Raw genomic sequence first — 17,890 nt, 5'->3', positions numbered from 1 at the left:
AAGATTACCCTGTGATTAGAAACTGTGAGCAGTGTGAAGTCATCTGTCTTGTATTCATGAAGTTTGCCCCAAAGCGGATTTAATTGCATCTGAAAATTTTTTTTGACTTTGATCGCTGCGGTGTGAAATTCTTCTAAGCTTGATAATAGTAAAATGTGCATCTTACATTATGGCTTTTTGTAGTACCCGGTATACAGCTGCAGCATTGACAAAAAAAAACAAAAAAAACATTCCACCTGGAATTGTTAAACACAAATCTGTTTTGAAGTAAAAGGTGACGTTTAAGAGCTAATAATTCATAGACTCATTCTCAGAGGTGCACATAAGAAGAGCTAAAAGATGCACACCAGATCAAAGGGAATGAATTGCATACTGTTGTTTGTGTACTTAAAATTTGGCAGCTTAGACCCAGTTACTGTATTTCCTGCAAAAGTGCGCTACATAACGGAGTGTCATTTTTTTTTTTTTTTTGATGACCAATTAAATGGCACAGGACTTAATTGTCTATTCCATTGAAAAACTGGGTACCAGGAGCCACCAAGACAGTAGCCAAGGCAAAGCAGGGGAAGAACGGATTCATGGTTTGACTTGTACCGTGAGTCATTTATCGTCAAGTAACCCGTTATTTTTTAAAAGAGAGCGCACAAAGAACATATGTAACAAACATGCCAAAGTAATTAGATGGTCTGCATGGATACATGACAAGTACAGATCATGCCTGTCATCTTGTCCACTTTACCACTGCTGAAAACTTTGACCCAAAGCCAAGCGCTGACTTGTGGATCCAAACATGTAATTGCAGCATGAATTGGGGAGAAAGCATCTATTATGTGAGAGCTTAATTGTTAGACTTGTTGTTGCTTAGGTGACACAAACAGATTCTCGTTTGTGTTGTTAAAAAGAAAAAAAGGAAATACTGCATTTGATTAAATCACATTTCAGTTTCCTCAATCATTGTCAATTCATAATATTTTTTGGAACTGATGAAGGTCAGAAACTATAGTTTTGGCAATGACATTTTTTTAAATTACACTCTTAAAAGGGTAGTGTGAAGAACGAGGGAACATATGGCATGCATTGAATGTTACATGTACAATCAATTAAAAAAGAAGTATGGTTTTGTTGTAGATTTTGTGATCATAGTGCTTCTCCAGTAAAGCGTTAATTTACTGTCTGTGTAACAGTAGTCTACTGTGCGTCCAGTGGATTTGTAGTAATGGAGAGTGGGGTAAATTGTGCCAATTTTTACTTAAAGTGCCTTTTATGCAAGGGGATCATAAGAATGGCTCCGTATGTACATAAAATGTACATAAAATATGTACATATAGTTTAGGACATTGTACAGCCCTGGAAGCAATCATTGTGGATCTTAAACTGTTTGAGAAACATAGGTTTTGGAGAAAAAAATGTGATTTTATGGCACAACTTGCCCCGAGTGCGGGGTAAATTGTGCCATTGATAACTGAAGTAAAAAAGATTATTTTAATCCCACAAACGATAATGCTATATAAAAGCAAGACAAATCCAATACAAACGTACTTGTTAAATGTTTATTTAAAGTTTTAACATCACCAAAGGCCAATTTGTTTCAACAAGGCCTAGCACCACATGAACACATGGTCAGAACAAAATGAATATTCAAAAATGAACACCTAACTGCATCTGCATCTGAATATCTTCACAGATTCAGCCTACTACTGGACATTCCACTTGTCAATGCTGCAGGGGAATGTGAACGTGTGCTCCTTTCTAGCTGTACCACCAAGCAGGGGTAGAGCTATGGGTGGGCCTGGGTGGGCACAGGCCCACCCAGATTGACAGAGTGCCCACCCAATGAGATTCATGAAAAAAAATATATACTTTTGAATTTTTAGTCAATTATTAAATCATTTTTGAATGTCAGTTTTTTTAATTTGATTGAATATTAAGAATGGCAGGGCGGCACGGTGGTCGACTGGTTAGCACGTCCGCCTCACAGTTCAGAGGTCGTGGGTTCGATCCCGGCTCCGGACTCCCTGTGTGGAGTTTGCATGTTCTCCCCGTGCCTGCGTGGGTTTTCTCCGGGTACTCCGGTTTCCTCCCACATTCCAAAAACATGCGTGGTAAGTTGATTGGATACTCTAAATTGCCCCTAGGTGTGATTGTGAGTGCAGATGTTTGTCTCTGTGTGCCCTGCGATTGGCTGGCAACCAGTTCAGGGTGTCCCCCGCCTACTGCCCAAAGACAGCTGGGACAGGCTCCAGCACGCCCCGTGACCCTTGTGAGGATAAGCGGTACAGATAATGGATGGATTAAGAATGGCATAATTGTGTTTGAAGTTGATTGGACTTCTCTAAATTGCCCCAAGGTGTGATTGTGAGTGTGGATGTTTGTGCCCTGCGATTGGCTGGCAACCAATTCAGGACGCAGAGTTTTAGTGATCAAATGTAAGTATACAACTTACAATAAAATACAATAAAGTAATATAGTAAATAATCATAAGTTGGGGGAAGTTATGCCATTGGCACAACTTGACCAAGGTCCTTTGGCACAAATTACCCCAAGCCCACCATTTTGAAAGAAATACATCCCCAGCTGTTTTGAGCTAGCATCATGCTAACTGTATAGACTCATGATGTAGCTTACTAAACGACTAAAACACGTGTGAACTGTTTTCAAAGTTTTCCATAATTGTTCGAACAGTTTTAAAAAAACCTTCATCATGGAAATTTTACTTTGGAGGGTATTTTTTTTTTAAATGTGCTATCCCTCCTTTGCAGGATGAGTGAAATGGATGCATCTTCAAAAACATGTGGTAAAATGACCAACGACTATGTTTTTTTTTTTTTTTAAATAACGGGGGTGGCACTACTTGCCCCTTAGCACAAATTATCCCACTCTCCCCTACTTATATACCTAAAATTTTAAGCCCACATATGCGTGTAAGAAGTATTCAAATGATGGTTTCGGTTGATGTGTGATGAAATTAGGTAACGCTTAAAATGCTAAACGTTTCCCCAGTCTTGACTTTGGACCAAGTCATTGTTCTGAATCATGTGGAAAAGTCTGCCTCTTCAATCTACATTATAACTCAAATGCTCTTTGATCAATGTGGATCAGGCTCCACTCTCAGATATTAAACATTCAATTCAGCCTTCTGAGATCTTCCATTTTCACTTTCATGAGCTGCATTCATGCTTAAAGTGCACCAACTTTAAATATGTCTTGATTATAAATGCATACAGTGTTAGTGTCACTCTTTGCAAAATACTTCTCACTTGTGGCTACAAAATAAAACGAATACATTTTGCAGCTGGTGTGCTCATTAGGTCAATCATGATCAACTGGTCGATTGCCAAAGGAGTGTCGGCCAGTCCAGTGGCATTAACTAATTCAAAAGCCCTCCCAATTTTATACTATTGATAGATGTATATAGTAGCTGCCTGTCAATGGCAAGGAAAATTCAGTGCAAGTTATCAGCATCATTTAAGGACAACAATGTACAGTACAGGTAATTGTATTGTACAGTGTGGGTTCACGCAGTTATGCAAGCTACAAAAACATATATTTGCAGTTATGCAAGCTACACAAACATATTTGTTGTGTTCCAAAAAGCATCTTTGTAGTTTGTTTTACTTCCCTTTATTTGCAATGAGCACACAATTGTAAGATAACACCCAACAATAATCTATCCGAACTAACCATTGTCTCAGTTCTTCTTTGCGTGGTCTCTATGCCCCGAAAAATACTTTTTTCAGGGGTTGTTTTTACTGTAAAAGCAGATCATTTTTACTCAGTCATTTCATAATTAGCCCACATGCTGAATAAGTGTGAGCACCTCTGCTGTAGAGAATCAACACACCTAATTAATAAACCTCAACATGTACACTTACTTACAACACAGGCTAATGTGTCAGTAATGCCGTACAGTTGACAGTATTTTTGGAGCAAAATAATTTTGTCATGTTAGCACATCTACCTCACAGCAAGCAATGTTCTGGGTTTGAATCTTGGCTCATGTTGAGTTTGCATGTTTTCCCTGTACTGTGCTGTTCTGTGTTGAATGAAAACTCTGAATCAGGAGGCATCAACCCTTTGAAATTTTGGGCTACTTCTTGGGGACTGATTAATGCAAAGGGTTGCAGTTTGATACACACTGTTGAAATAACCAATTTGGTCAAATGACATTTAAGGGGGCCACCTGGCAGATATACGCTCATCGACTGCCCAACCAACGGCTGTATACTGTACGTGTCACTGCTAGATCACAATGATGGCGGAATGTCTACATTATCTCATATGAATGGGGGGAAAAAATAGGAGCACCAGCAAACTTATCTTCACCTGTGTGGAGAATTTCCACATGTTTTTAGTTGACACGCAATCATAAACAATACAGTCATTCTAATAATGGGCCATGAGTTATGGATTTTTTTTTTTATTTTGAAATGCCACACGCTCATTGTATTGCTTGGCAACCTGGTCCACTCTCAGTTTGCATCGTCTACTATGCGTTCTATTATGAGCACTGTATTCTGATTATATTGCTTTTATTGGGTTTATTCAAAAGTGAGTGCAAAAACACACACTCCTTCAAAGTAGTCTGCAGATGAGCCACGCACACACCACTGGGGATAACTCAAGATAAAGTTAATTTCACATTTAAAGTGAGACATATTTTCCAAATGGATCTCCATGGACTTCCCATGTCTCCACACTCTTCCCACGTAAACGATCCACGATCCAGAAATTAGAGCTACCCTCAGACTTGACTGAATCACGCCTGTTTGATGGTTGTGCTTGAATTTCCAGGTTACCCATAGGTGTGTCAGAAGCTTAGAAGGGAGAATCACCACACCTAGAAAGTACGCAAGAAAGGCGCGTAAGAAATTGACTTAAACGCTATCCATCCATGATCCAATCTCCTTATAACGCACAAAAGTCGCGGGTGTGCTGGAGCCTATCCCAGCTGTCTTCGGGCAGTCGGTGGGTTCACCCTGAACTGGTTCCCAGCCAATTGCAGGGCACTTAAACACTAATGGGAGAATATGCCCCTAATTGGCTGGGTGTACCTCGCCTCTTGTGCAAACCTAGATGGGATATGCTTCAGCTCACCTACAACCGTATTGAGGACAAATGGTAAAGAAATGAATGGAGGGTTGGATGTATTTTTTCCTCATAGTGTGGACTTTAAGGCAGACAGGCAGTGACAGCACAAGGCAAGACTTATTTGGCTTGTTAACCACCCAGTTGGCCCATTTCTGGCAGAAAGGTCACATGAAGAAGTTACAGGAATGTCATCTGATTGAAAAATAGCCTCTTTCATTAAATGTGTGATAAGCTGGGGTTGTGTAATAAATACAGGGAGTTCTGATTTTACGAACGAGTTCTTTTCCTACTCTGGCGATGTAACCTGAATTTCAGCGTATGTGGGATTTCACCGTTAAAGTTTCACAGCCCCGATCAAGGCGTATACACAACTGCAAGGAATACTGGTCTTTGTAGTACAGGAAGTGTGTGGAAGTGCGGTGATTGGCGCGCAACCACCACAAGGTAAATAAGCTCAGAGACGCAGCACAAAAGCACACTTTTGGAGCAAGGAGGAAAAGCACACTTTTGGAGCAAGGAGGAAACCAACTGCTTCATTCATGTGCTGAGTGAAATGTACATCAGGTGTTTTATTGACAGTTGAAAGTAACAAGCGGAAATGACGTCCATTTGAGTCATGACGCCATGTGTCGCCGTACACGGTGGGTTGTTCAAATGCCGAAGCAACTCTGACCGCTCAATCATGTAAACGGGATAGTCAGAATGTTTCAGAAATCGGAATTTAGATTTTAACCCGAATATTGACTGCATGTAAACGTAGTCACTACGGTGCTGCGGACAAAATGGAGGAGGAAGCACGGGCGTCGTAAAATTGAAACGTCGTTGGTCGCGTATGTTGTAATACGAGGACTGCCTGTATGCTCAATAATTCGGTGCCAGTACTTTCCGAAGTACAAATGGAACCAAGAGTTTCACCATTCAAAGACGAGGACATACTGTAGCTCCTCCAGTCAACACTGATGTGCTCTATTCAACCTCAACTCGATTTTAAGGTTTAACATGTTTCAAATGTTGTTACTAAACGATTACATGTATAAAGTTAAGTTACTGTAAGCTTACACCAAATACGGAAGTGCTGCATGCATATAGTCCACTGAATTTAGAGTAAAATGGGAAGCTTCTATGTGCTCTTTTATTGACCTTGTTACATTTTTCAACTTTAAATCTGATTTTGCTTCGTAGAACATATCTAATGTGGTTAAATCTAATTGACTAAATCTACCTCCCCACCCGCCACACCCCCCTTATTAGAGACTGCAATGTTTGCTTCACCTTACATGTGTGGGAGTGTTTTTCCACACAGGAGAACAAGGTGTGTTAAAACATTCAGTATATCACTATTACCAGAGCTGGGCATTTCACAAAAAATTGAGCGTCCGCTATTTGTCATCCGTCTGCAGCGTGGGTACCCTTCCGTCGTCTGTCATTCGCCTTTTTTTCTGGGCGGAAAAAATAGTACCCGTATTTATTTATTTTAAACGGGCTTCCGTCATCGATTGTGACTGCAAACTTTGATAGCACCACTGCCAACCCCCCCCGCTGGCCAATATTTGAATTAAAATAGTGTCTCACAGTGATTCTCTGCGCCATGGAAGCCTATTCACAGCCTGGACCCTCACTCAAATCTGTCTCCCAAGCAAGCAACAACAACTCACTATAGTTCCTCGCCGCGGCCATCGAAGCCTCGCCGCGAGAAATAGACTAAAGACGGACTGCAGACAAAAGACGGATTAAATATATGGGCTTCTGACTATGCTTAGTCCACCAGTTTAAAAATTGTTCCTGTCATTCGTCAGCCGACAGCAAAACGGGCATCCGTCATAGGCAGATAGACGGACCTGTCCGTCACATAGACGAAAATATTCAGTTCTGATTTGGCCTTCCCATACAGGATCTATTAAAACAATTTGAAATACAAGTGGTTTAGATTGTCTCAGCTGGACTGTGAAGTTACTGTTACCATGGTTTTGTGGTCAATATTTTGTTGTGTGGGTCTTCGCGTGGGGTTGGGTGATTTTTTTTTTTTTTTTTTAGTTTTAGGGGTTGTTGTTTTTTTCTTCTCATGCTTATCTAGTTGGCCAGGGTTAGGTTATTTGCTGATTGCAAGTGATTATGAAGAGAAAATGTAAGGCGTATTGTGCATTCATTAACTCCCTTCCCCTAATCTTGACCCGTTTAATTATCTTTGGCATTCTCAACCATGCTGTACTGTCAAGATGAAAAATGATAAAGCACTTTACCTGACCCTCTCAAGAAAACACTTAAGTGCATGTGGCACAATGATGATGTTGGAGATTCCCCTGTTATCATCAGGCACAAGTGGACCAACAATTTAAGCAGCCGGAGGATGTCCTCACTATATCTGCCCGCCATGGCTCTCCTTCTCTCAGTAGTAAACACAAGCCCAAAGATAAGGATAGTCTAAACTGCAACGCTTTGTTCTTACTTAGTAAGAGTCAGCAACATTGTGTATTGGATTTGTCCAGCTAATCAGAGTTGGGGATCAGCAAAGAATTGGAATGTTATTGATTTGAACATGGGCCCTCAATGCCACCACAAACACTAGATAGGATCTCTTATTTACCAACTGGCCTGATGACTCACTGACAACTACTGATAACGCTGACAATGCCCTTGAGTTCCGAATGCCGTACAATCCAGCAAGTACACGGATATAGTCTTCTATCCACTATCCACATCTGTATTTAAAATATCACAGATGGAATGGCTGCCATTCAAAAGATTGGCCAGTGATGTGATAAAAAAAAAAGAGTTATTCAATGCCAATTACATGACACTTTTGAGCTGTGGACAAGTTGAAGAGACACCCCACATGGGGTTGAGAGTGTCATTAAAAAAAAAAAAAAGCTCTTGTAAGGCATCCTATGCAACATAGAGCAATATATATTCCATCTAAAATGAGACTGATTTATTATCTGAGAGCCAAGCACATTAATATGAATTTCCCTTTATGCATAGTGAATCCTACTCAGTTGCCAGGCCAAGAGAATTATAGCTGTGTGACAATGGTGAGATAACATAGATAAGATATGCAGAGGATAGGAGGAATAATAATCATTATACTTCCGTTTATAGTCTCGGGGCTTAATGCCCAGAAAGACCTCAATATTAAAATAACAATACCCTGATGAAGTCTAAAGAACAATCTGAATATCTATTTCAAACTAAAATATTCTTCATTCAACCATTTTAATATTTCTTCATCTAACTAAAAGCCTCTGAAATGTAAAATCTGTGAGGCTAAAGGAAATTGACATGCTGGATTTTTTGTGATTTTCATCTGTTTAGTTTATGATGTCCTCTGTATTAAATAAGTGAAGTGAAATCAAATCAGTTAATCACAAGTAAAGTGCAGATTCATAAAAATGAAGATGGTCTTTTGTACCGATGCTGGTCATATAATTGCAGTATTATGAAAAAGTTGATTTATATCAGTAATTCCTTTCAAAAAGTGGAAATTGATTCTTGTTCAAAACAGACAAAGGCGAATTAGAGAGTTATGTAAACCACTGGATTAGATAATTAAATAACTAAACGTATTGAGGGCGGCACGGTGGTCGACAGGTTAGTACGTCTGCCTCACAGTTCAGAGGTCGTGGGTTCGATCCCGGCTCCGGCCTCCCTGTGTGGAGTTTGCATGTTCTCCCCGTGCCTGCGTGGGTTTTCTCCGGGTACTCCGGATTCCTCCCACCGTCCAAAAACATACATGGTAAGTTGATTGGACACTCTAAATTGCCCCAAGGTGTGAGTGTGGATGTTTGTTCGTCTCTGTGTGCCCTGCGATTGGCTGGCAACCAATTCAGGGTGTCCCCCGCCTACTGCCTGAAGACGGCTGGAATAGGCTCCTGCACGCCCGCGACCCTTGTGAGGATAAGCGGTATGCATAATGGATGGATGGATGAAGTGAAAATTGTATATTATGTTCATTCATTACACAAAGACTGATATTTATTTATTCATCAAAAATAGAAAATATAAATATACTACAGAAAACAATTAGTCTGATTGTAAAATCATTTCAAACATGGAGATAGGCGTGACAATTCGCTGCACTTGGGATGGGATGTGCAAGCCTTCGAGCCAATGGGCAATCACACGTGCCTCGCTTTCTTGTTGCTAAATGTGTGCAAAATAGAATCAAAGGGACAAAATTGAGTAACAGCTGTGTAGCCAAAGCCAGAGTCTAGCATCTTATTCAGCAAATGGAAGACGAGCTGAATGACTGTGTGCGCCCTGAGCTTTTCAAGCGGTCCTGCGGTGGACTGCAAGGACCAGCGAAGGATTTGGTTTATGTATATTTGCAGAGCTGGGCACTTCACCCTTTTTTGCCGGTCCGGCCGCGACCCTCCGGCCTTATTCATAAAAATATCACCCCCCGCCCCGTTCCGCCGCCCGCCACCTCCCACCCCCTCAAAAAAAAAAAATGTCCATGATTGACGCCGCCGCAGGAGAGATGCTAGCATCAGAAGCTTTTTAAGGATCATTAGCTGGCTAATTTACTATTCGAACCCACTGTGGACAAGCTTCAAAATGCGCCACTAGTACTTTACTACTTACCCAACTGCGTGTGATTCCTTCCATTGCGAGCCCCGGGGTTGGTTTTGTCATATAGTATAATTATTTGGGTCCAACAGACGGCCAGAAGTCGCAGTCAACAAGTTACTTATTTTGCACACTTTCCCTCCTTCACGGCCTTCAAAATAAAAGCATACCAGCAAACCACTATACACAACAGGTTTGCTACGGCGTATTTCCGGAAGTAGTAAAGACGCCAGAAGAAGTGCATGAACTCCACCTTAATGTGCCGGCGTCATACTTGAGTGCTGTGCGCAGCTTAATATACTCCCGGACACAAGTTGTTTTAAAAAAGTGGCGTTCTAAGTCGGGGGGCGTCGCTTCAAAAAGACAGTGACAACAATGGATATCCTACCTGCTACAACCATAAAGGGACCGAGATGACTAGACTATGCATTTAATTTTATTGCCATACTAGTTTGCTTTTGCAGCAGCAACGAGCTGCGTTCTGCATCCTCTCTCTTCTCTCCGTGTGGTAAACTGTATGTCATCGCAACATGTGACATAATGGACCGATCAGAGCAGCAACAATTCCTGATGGGTGCGTGGCATGTGTCGCAGACCTCTCGCCAACAGCACAATGCATCGGTCATGTGAATCAATGCGGCAGTTGTCGCTCGCGCTGACACGGAAGTAGAAAGAAGCCTAAAAAGAAGCCTTTCACTGAGTAGGCTGAGAAGAAATGTGGCCGTCAATCACATAAGAGCCGATTAGTGGGCCGGACTAAAATCCACTTCCGGCCAGTCTCAGTCCGGCCATTTTTTAAAATGTGTCACCCTCCGCCCCAAAAATGGGCATCCGGCCGGGCCGGACTGCCCAGTTCTGTATATTTGCTTTACTTGATTACATTTGGTACTGTTGGTTGTAATTTATGTGCATCAAGTTTGGCAGCACGCACATGGACCACAGTTGATCCCATTACACTGATGTAGGATAAGACGGCCCCCAGTTTTCCTTTTCATTAGAACTCCTGATCATTTTTGTGTGTTGAAGCATTCCAGAATAGCAACCTTATCCCCTAAGTATGTGACCATTGTTGTAAAGGGTCACTCAAATGGCACACTTTTGATTCGCCTGAACCTCTCCTTAAGAAAATTGTGTAAAACATTTTCTGTAGTATTATTGTCAAATTTAAAATGGAATTGGGGAAGCCTTTGAGCTGTAATCCTGTTATATTATTCTGTTCTATTATTCTGCTACATTAATTTCCCAGGCAGATTGAAAAAGAAAAAAAATAGGTGGACATAAAATCTGTCTCGTTTTGTGTATTCAAACTTCCATAACTCAGAGCCAGTAGCACTTAAAAAGATTCTGACAGTTGAGGAGAAAAATCCAAAGTGTTATCTTCAAAAAGAGACCAAAACTATGCTGATACTCCAAATGGTTCAAGTACAGCTTCAAATTTACTTTGGTTGCTGGTAAAAAATAACAGGTGGAATTGTAAAGGGTTTTAAATAAATAAATAAATAAAACCTTTTTCAAAATAAATGCTTGTACAGTTACCTAGGTAACATAGTGGGGCCAGCTATGGTTATATGAATTGGCTGAGATATGGGCCTTGTGTGGCCGACATTGTGGGAACCAGATGTAGACCACTAAAGGACCGTAATTCATTGAAGTATGTGGGCTAAGTGCAGGTGGGTTTTGCTATTTATTTTGCTATCTGGGCATCTTCCGCGGATGTCAGTTGACGTTTAACGTAACAAACGTGGCACGTCGTAATGGTGTGTGCGCGCGCACGTGTGTGTGTGTGTGTGTGTGTGTGTGTGTGTGTGTGTGTGTGTGTGTGTGTGTGTGTGTGTGTGTGTGTGTGATGATGTAATACAATTCTTACGTCTGTGATGTAAAATAATACTGTGTGTAGAAAGAAAAAATTAAACTGTATTTAAGGGTGCATGGGAGAAGACTGGCTATGCATACTGTATATGAGTTTTTAAATTGATTTCTGGACCAGATACTTCACTCAACAAATGAGTCGAGACAATGCCTCCTTTGCCAGTCCTGAGCCACATGCCAGATCTGGCCAAAAGGCCTTGGCTATGTGGGATGTGTCATCAATATTGAACCTTTCAACAATATTCTAATTTTCTGAGATGCTGAATTGGAGATTTCCTTTAGTTGTCAGTTATAATCATCAAAATCCAAATAAATAATCATTTTGAAATATATCAATGTGTGTGTGATGCATGAATATAATATGCAGGTTTCATTTTTTGAAAGGAATTACTTAGATGAATACAATTTTTCATGCCATTCTAATTATATGACCAGCTCTCCCTGACCAGCCGGGGGAGGCTGCAGCTTTCCAGTGACCCTGAAGGAGTTAAGCAGTATACAAATTGAATAGATGGAAATGAAGAAATTGTATACAGACATGAAAATAAACACACAAATATTACGATTAGTGTACCCTCACAAAATTGTGAAAAGGTTCATGTTTCATGTCACCTACCAAAGCTTGGTAAACATAGGTAGTCGTTTCTCACCATAAGTAAAATTCATCAGATTTCTTGTCATTTCATGGTGCTTCACTGCATGGTTGCCTGAAAATCATCCATGCCTCACTGACTACAGAGGCACTCACTCAGCAGCACAAGCGGGAAAGCTGATTGATTCCCAATGCGTTGGGTGTTCGCTTGTCCCTTCCCACTTGGCTGTCTTTCATCTGTGACACCTCTTTTGACACTTTCCTTAATTCTTATGCAACTTGGGAGTGTGAGGAAATCAGCATCCACCTGGCTCTGTCGGGGGAAAACTCTTTATCCTTGTTTGTTCTAAAAGAGAAGACTGTGCCATGCCATTAGGACTCTAACGTTCTCCTTTATGTGACTTTAATTGAGGCAGTTAAACCTTCCTTTGAGTAATGTAGCTATTTAACACTTGGATCTCACAAACATCTTTCTCCGTGGAATATTATTGTTCACTAGAAACCTATGGAGCAGAAGGGAACAGAAAAGGCACAGGAAAATTCCTGACCTTTCTTTCCGGCATCTGTAGGGTGTGAATGTTATCATCTGTGAACAGCAAGCAGATGCCGTTTTCTCCTTCATACACTGCAGCACATCCCAGATCTGCGAGCGAGCTGTTGGTATGGGGTGTGTATTTAAAGTGTGTACATATTGCCACATGGGTCACGTGTTGATGTGAAGAATTAATGTGCATTATGCCCTGCCATCTGGCATGATTGAAATGTGTTTGTATAGTTTGTAGTGAGATTGCCATGTATGCATGTGTACAAAATGAGCCATTGTGAGTATAGATGGGGCTTCAGATGAGAATGTAAGGATGTTTATATGTATGTTGTACATACATATTTCTGTAGCACACATCTAGAAATGTGGTGTGTGCGTGTATTACGGAAACAACTAAGGCAGATAAACAGCCTTCGTCCTTCCTTGCCAAGCAACCTGGGGAACTTGTTGGAACATCATTTATTTGTATGGTCAAGTTGGGGCTTGACGGCAGGATAGACGGTTGGATTTGACAAACGGGCGGTGACACCTTACTACCCTTTTAGCGACTTTGCTGCCACCACTTTTCAACTCACTTTTCCAGCAGGGCACATAGTGTATATCTCTGGCTGATACGTAATGGCCTCTAAAGCCAGAATTGATGTTATCGTTGCTCTAGGGTTGCTTTGCGAGCCAGTTAATGGGGTTGTTAACCGAATGTGCCCCCGATGATACACCTCACATACGTATACACACTCCCCCTTACCTCTACTGTATACTCCTTGGGGAAATGAAGAGTTGATAATGTCTCTTAGTTCCGGAGATAATTTTGTTCAGCCTGACCACAGGTTTGCTGCCAGTGCTGAGGAGCAGACTGTAAAAATATTGGTTTATTTTATTTCCTTTTATTTTCATGATAGAGAAAGGCGCCTACTCCAGATTGAGAAGTCGGTTTTAATACCAGAGCAATCACAGAACTTGAGAGGTATTGCTTTTTTTTTTTTTTTTTTTGTAATATACAAAACTCGAGAATATTCATTTTTGAAAAGAAAAATATTATTCTTTGGGAAAGAACATGTGTCAGATATAGGGGATCAACAGGATTTAGTTGCTATCCAACAGTGGTGATTGTACCACATTGAGAGAAACCCAACCTTGAAGCCTCCTTACAAAACAGCAATCATTCAAAATGCTGTGTCCGTGAAAATAACAACTAGTCCTGGAACATTGAAAGAGGCCAATATACAATCCGCCCTGGTTACCTCAAGGTTACCTCTAAAGAATTTTTAAACTTTGGAAAAAGCCTACTCATAACATTGGGCAACAGCAAATTTTAATCAGAGATGGCTTTATGTGTTCCTATAACTATTTTTCATGCTGATTTAAAAGATGTCTTTCCTTTTTTTTCCCCCAGCAAATTAGGTTTTTGAGAAATTTTCAGAGGTGGGCATTCGTCAGTGTTTTATTCTGTCTGTGAGTCCTCGTCTATATTTCAGGCCCGCCCTGTCGGTCCGAGTTAGCTAAACGGCTTCGAGAACGGACCACGTCACACGCAGAAGCCGCACTCCTGACACGCAGCCAAATAAAGGAAAAAGGAAAAAAAAAAAAGTGTTTTGTCCCTTTCTGTCGCACAGACGCAACAACATGCCCTGAAAGGGTTTTATTTTCACCGATCATCACGCTGTGTGTGTGTGTGTGTGTGTTGATTCTATTTGATATTTTTCCTTTATTTGGCGACGTCTGCTTGTGCGCCGCCTGCGTGTGACGTGAAAATTTGTACTTGACGCTGTTTGGCTGTCACAGACAAGGGACGGACTGGGATCACGTGGATTGACCGGAAACACAGACGGAAAGTTAGTGACAAATATACGATGCCCAGCTCTGTTCCATTTTTTGTTTTTAAGTTCGTCCTATAAAAGTTTGCACAATACGAATTTTACCATGTGTTGCAATTTATAACTATGGCGTTTCAGAAAAAAATATAACTGCTGCTAGCCCTTAATTCATAAATGTATTAAACACTGTATATTACTACATATAATGCTGTTATTTTTATAAAAACCTGATGTGCTAATCAGTGCAAAAAAAGCAACTAGAGGTTTACTTGCATCTTTTATAAAAAAAAAAAAATCTAGTAAAAAAATGTTTGACCAGTGTAATCAATGTGAAAATATATATGAATAACTCCTCATACCCTAAGACCACTTTGAGACACAAAGTGATGAGACACAGTTTCAGAGGACATTTTCTTTTGAGTTGACGTCCTGCAGCACCATCTATCTTTAACGCTTCCTATTCAAATATTCAACTTCTCATTGCCTTAGTTGTTTCTCATCGCGACTGTATAAGGTTTTGTCCGTTACATTTAGAAAGCACAATTTGATATCTTTACAAGGAGACAGGATGTGAAGTTGGACTGCCTCTGGTTACAGAGCTGAGGATTGGGCACAAGTAGTTTGGACATAAAAGTTACACCTTTCTCAGAGGAATACAAAAAATGGCTGTTATAAAATATACCTCCCCATATTTATTTTCTTCAGACCTGACACGCAGTTTGATCTCAAGCACAATAGCTAATATGGGTATTAGTCTCGTAGCTGCTCTGGTTGTTCTACAGCATGCCACAATCTCAGACAACGCCTGCAGGAGTCAGGGCACTTGTCACCATTAATGAGCCTTGTTGGTGAGCTGGTGCATAATGAGACTCTTGTGGAAGATGTTGCAAATGTAACATTAGCAACTTTTATAAAGAAATTATAGTAACTAATTACGTTCTCCAAAAATATTTCAATAAGTGATATTTTCATAGAAAGTACCATATTTTATGGACTATAAGCCGCAACTTTATATAAGCCGCACCCACTCTATTTTTAAAAAAAAATAATGAAAAACTCATATGTAAGTCACACCTTTATATTAGCCGCACCTATGTTGAACATTTTTATATTTACCTGCATTTAAAGAACGATTTTGACTGTAAATGTACATGTACTGTATGTACCTGAATAGATTCTTTCCTAATAGTGCTTTTTAACATGGCAGTAACTTTGCTGATTAAAACGGAACAGAATCAAGCAAAAATAAACAGTACTTTTCGTCATTTCACTGCCCAGTTTGTCAGTTAATGTCCACCGTTTATTGTTCTCCGACATACTCCATACCACCTAATGTATTAACCTGGTGCATAGCGCCCTTGCCTGTTGAACTCTTCCACCTGCAGTCACATTCTGTTAATGGCAAATGTATTGAATTGTACTGGAATTCCGGTTAGCGCGCCCTTAGTGGTGGAAGAAAAATCCACAGAATAGCCGCACCGGACTATAAAATGCATAGTTCCTAACCTGTGAAAAAAGTAGTGGTTTATAGTCCAGAAAATATATTAATTATTTTGGTACTTTTTTGAAAATAATGTCAAAGAATTACGTTTTTGGAGGGTGTTTGGACCTCAAACCACGACTGGTGGAAAGAGTGATGGCCCTAATTCAAGCATTTTCTTCATTATGAAAAGTTTCAACAGTAAATGCTTTTAACTTCTAGTTGTATGATGTGTATGACTGCAACAGTAGAGGTGGGCGGGGCGATGTATAATTTCACCGGTGCCATTTAGGAATAAGAGCAAGAAGAGGGCACATTTGTCAAGGAAATGACAATTGGAGATTTCACAAATCAGCAGTGCTGATCTCACTCCAGCCAGATACCCATTTATATTTATAATAAGAAACTTGATTATCTGAAGGATGAACAAGTCGTAATAAGGTTTCCGTAGGTGAACCTGTGGAAGGATCATTACTGAAACGGAGGCGTCAGATGAGGTCAGGCCTAGCTGGTCTCGGGGGGGACCAGAGTTGGATTGCCATGCGGTCAGGTTCCGAAGCGGGTCCTGATGGCCGTGGCTTGGCTGGGGACCAAGGTGAACAGAGGGGTGGAGCAGGAGAAGTGGCCCTCCCCTCTGCAGCCGGCTGCCACTGCCACCAGTCTTGGCACCGGCTGGGGACTTTGCACTGCTCATTGCGCGACCATCTAGGAACTTCACTCCATGGACCCCGCGTTCCATTTTCAGTGTCTCTTCTTTGCATTCACAACATGACTGACATTAACTGATTACGGGTAGACAAAGAAAATGAACATGGATTGGTATTTCAGTTTCAAGCCAGCGTAAAAAGGGTCTTCCGCAGACCCTACAACATGGCCAACAAACAAATACCAGTTGAGTGATTGAAAACTACCTGTAAGTGCTTTTAAGATAGAGCTGAATAAGATATGGACAAATGAAAACATTAGCTCCTAAACACTCATTCATACATCCACCATCCATATACAGCTCCTTGAACTTTGTTCAGTTCAACATCTCTTGACTTTTGTTAAAATGGCAGCATGTGAGTGAGTGAGAGTAGTCAAGTGTGTGGGGGTGAGTGTGCGTGTGTGTGGCTCTTCAACAGTGTTGTCTGTGTTATAGACAGTGTTGGGGGTAACGCGTTACAAAAGTAACGCAGTACAGAAATACATTACATTTAGGCAGTAATGACGTAATGTAACTTGTCATGTCATCTTCCAAACCGCTTATCCTATATAGGGTCGCGGGGAGTTGCTGGAGCCTATCCCAGCCGTCAATGGGCGAAGGCAGACTACACCCCGAACTGGTCGCCAGCCAGTCGCAGGGCACACATAGACACTGTCACTGAGCGGGAATCGATCCCACGCTGCCCGCACACAACTCAGGCGTGTGTACCACTACACTATCAGCGGACTGTAATGTAACTTGTTACTCCGATTTTTTTTGTAATATTATTACAGTTACTGAGACCGGTAACGCGTTACAAATTTCAGGACCTTAATGCATATGTTGACATCATTTAACAAGGAGGTCCATTCATAACATCACTTAATGTTAAGTCATTAGTTCCAGCAATACTTAAATAAAAAAGTTCTTGTCACACTTGGAGCTTCACGTAACAACGTCAGTGCGCGTGTCAACTCTCCACCTAGCGATTCGCTTGTCTTTACACTATTGACAATACCTAAGAGGGCTGAGAAGTTATTGTTTGTGACAATAATCACTGTCACGGTTTCATAAAATAAAATGCAAATCATAGACACAAAATACAAGCAGGAACAACAAGTAAAACGAAGCGAATAAGCTCCAAAAAAATAAGTCACTGTGCTTTTTAGATATGATTTCATGAACTTAGTGCCATCCATTGCCATATGTAAAACGTAGTGATTCTGATTGGCTGTTCGCAATCAAAATGCAAATC

The 17,890-nt window shown here is 40.8% G+C and overlaps 1 protein-coding gene across 2 annotated transcripts in view; it reads left to right on the top strand.

The window, feature by feature from the left end:
- Positions 1–17,890, top strand: part of unc5db (unc-5 netrin receptor Db) — a 278,526-nt gene that overhangs the window by 120,774 nt on the left and 139,862 nt on the right. The gene's annotated exons all lie outside the window — the stretch shown is intronic.

This window comes from Filicampus tigris, chromosome 5 (assembly GCF_054856515.1).
Source record: "Filicampus tigris isolate MCC_2025a chromosome 5, RoL_Ftig_1.0, whole genome shotgun sequence".
Taxonomy (NCBI): Eukaryota; Metazoa; Chordata; class Actinopteri; order Syngnathiformes; family Syngnathidae; genus Filicampus; species Filicampus tigris.
Note: the sequence above shows the minus strand (reverse complement) of the source record. Positions and strands in the feature narration are given on the sequence as shown.